A 2,971-nucleotide genomic window follows, 5' to 3' on the forward strand; every position below is an offset into this window, starting at 1 on the left:
TGGCTGGTCATTAGAATCACCTGGGTAGCTTTAACATATATCCATGTTGGGGCCCTACCCCAGGCCAACTAAATCTCTGGGTGGTTTGGGCTGAGCAGTGGCTTTTTAAAAATATTGCTGCATAGAATGCCCTTATGACCCAGCAAATTCACTTCTTGGTACACAGACCCAAAAGAATTGAAAGCAGGGACTTGAACAGATATTTGTACACCCATGTTCCTAGTAGCATTATTCATAAGAGCCAAAAGGTAGAAACAACCCAAGTGGCCATAGACAGATGAAAGAATAAACAAAATATGGTCTAGCCATAAAATGGAATATTATTTAGCCTTAAAAAGGAATAAAATTCTGATACAGGTTACAACCTAGATGAACTTGGAAAACATTATGTTCAGTGAAAGATGTCAGATGCAAAAGGACAAATACTGTATGATTCCACTTATGTGAGGTCCCAAGAGTCATCAAATTCACACAGAAAGTAGAATAGTGGTGTCTGGGGCTGGAGGAGTAGGGAGGGGGAGTTAGTGTTTAATGGGCACAGTTTCCGTTTGGGAGGATGAAAAACTTCTAGAGGTAGATGGTGGTGATGGTTGTACCACATTGTAAATGTACTTAATGCCACTGAATTGTACACTTAAAAAAATTAAAATGGTAAATTTTATCTTATGCATATTTTACTACAATAAAAAATTAAATTAAAAAATAGTTCTCTCAAATATATAGTGATGGAAGGAGATTTACCTTTGGGTGGTGAATGTACAATGCAATATACATATGATGTATTATTGAATTATGTACTTGAAACCTATATAATTTTATTTATCAATGTCACCACAATCAATTTAACAAAAAAATTTAAAAATAAAAAATAGTTGAAGAGACAATGTTCTGCCAGAACTGAGAAGCACTGGGCTTGGCTACCATCTCACCCCAGCAGCAGCACAGTTTGTCACCTGGCAGGTGCACCTGGCCATTCAACAACAAGAGGCTGTGTCCATTCCTGAGCCATCCCTGACATCGCCTAATCCAAAAGCAGGACAGAGGTCCTAGTTGTACTAAGAGGGTGCAGTAGCATGGTTTCATTTGGGGTTACATATATTTTAGATTTTTTTTTTTAATTTTAGTTTTTAAATAGCTGCTAGCATAACTTTTAAAAAATTGAGTTATAAGACGTGGTTCCATAGTGTAGCGGTTAGCACGTCTGCTTTGTACATAGAAGGTCCTGGGTTTGTGCCCCAATGGAGCCACGGTCCATAGTCTATGACCATGCCACCCTGAACAAGCCCAATCCTGTCTGATTTTGGAAGCTAAGCAGGGTTGGGCCTGGTTAGTATTTGGATGGGAGACCACTTAGGAAGACCAGGTGCTGTAGGCATAAAATAATAATAATAAAAATAAAAATAAATACATAAAATTGAGTTATAACATATAGATAATAAAATGAGGTCAATGGATTTTTATATATGTATACACCTGTGTGTACACCATCCAGATAATATATAGAAGTTTCCAGCACCCCAGAATTCTCTTTCATGTCTCTGTCTGGTCAGAACTGCCCCTAAGGATAACCCATAAATGGGATCACAAAGTGCGTTCTTTTTGGTGTCATATTTCTTTCACTCATCATGTCTGCGAGAGTCAGTCATATTGTTGACCATGTCAGTAGTTTGTTCTTTTTCTTTATTATGTAAAATTCGATTGTATGAACATACCCCCAAAATTCCATTCTATTGTTTATGGACATTGGTTGTTTCTACTTTTTTTTGGACATTATGAGTAAAGTTGCTATGAACATTCTGGTTCTGTGTTTTGGTGGACATAAATACTCATAGGTATATACCCAGGAGAGGAATTGCTGGGTCACAGAAATAATTTAGCCTTATTACTACCAAACATTTTTCTAAAGTGATTTTAATTTGCATTTCTCTGATGACTAGTGATATTCTCTTTTGTGATGTATCTTCAATTTTTGACCCATTTTTAAATTAAGCTATCTGTTTCTTACTGATTTTTTTTTTTTTTTATGTGTTTGGGACATCCTCTCCCAGTCAGTAGTTTGCTTTGTCACCCTTTTAATGCTGTCTTCTAATGACTGATATTCTTAGTTTTAATGAATCCCAATACATTGTTCTTTCCTTTCATGGTTAGTGCTTTTGTGTTCTGTTTAGTCTTTATGTAGCTCAAGTTCATAAAGATATGCTACTATACTTTTTCTAAAGGATTGATTGTGTTAGCATTCACATTTTTATCTATGACCCAGCTTGAATTAATTTTTGTGTTTGGTGTGAGGTAGGGGTGAACATTCGTTTTTCTCATATATCTTATTAAGCAGCACGATTTAATGCAAAGACCATCCTTTCCCCACTGAAGTGCAGTGGAGCCCTTGTAAATCATATATGCATGGGTCTGTTTCTGGACCCACTATTCTATTGCATTGGTCTATTTGTCTGCCCGTATGCCAATACCTATAGCTCTATACTAATTCTTTAGTATTGTTTAGTGTAAATCCTCCAGCTTTGTTCTTCTTTTTCAAAACTACTTTGGCTATTCCAGGGTCTTTTGCATTTACATATATGTTTTAGAATCAGCTTGCCATATCCACCCCGCCCCCCTCAAAAACAGCCTGTTGGGATTTTGATTGGGGTGTTATTCAATCTATAGATCAATTTGGGAAATATTGACATCTTAATATTACAAAATCTTCCAATCAGTAAACATGGTAAATCTCTCCGTTAGATCTTCTTTCATTTCTCTTAGTATTGTTTTATAGTTTTCAGTGTAGAAGTCTTACAAATGTTTTCCTAGATTTATTCCTAGACATTAGATTTTTAAATGTTTTCTAAAAAATTTTTTAAAGATTTTATTTGAGACAAATTGATGACATATGACAGGAAGCAAGATCTCAAATATTCTTTAAATAGTATTTAAATTTTTAAATTTCAATTTGATTGTTGCTGGTAAGTACAAATAT

The 2,971-nt window shown here is 35.2% G+C and overlaps 1 protein-coding gene and 1 pseudogene across 1 annotated transcript in view; both read left to right on the forward strand.

Annotated features, from left to right (window-relative positions):
- The window catches only part of NLRC3 (NLR family CARD domain containing 3), a 41,369-nt gene that overhangs the window by 3,597 nt on the left and 34,801 nt on the right, over positions 1 to 2,971 (forward strand). The gene's annotated exons all lie outside the window — the stretch shown is intronic.
- Positions 1,257 to 1,375, forward strand: LOC111730066 (annotated as a pseudogene).

Source organism: Pteropus vampyrus, unplaced genomic scaffold (assembly GCF_000151845.1).
Source record: "Pteropus vampyrus isolate Shadow unplaced genomic scaffold, Pvam_2.0 Scaffold300, whole genome shotgun sequence".
NCBI classification, from domain to species: Eukaryota; Metazoa; Chordata; class Mammalia; order Chiroptera; family Pteropodidae; genus Pteropus; species Pteropus vampyrus.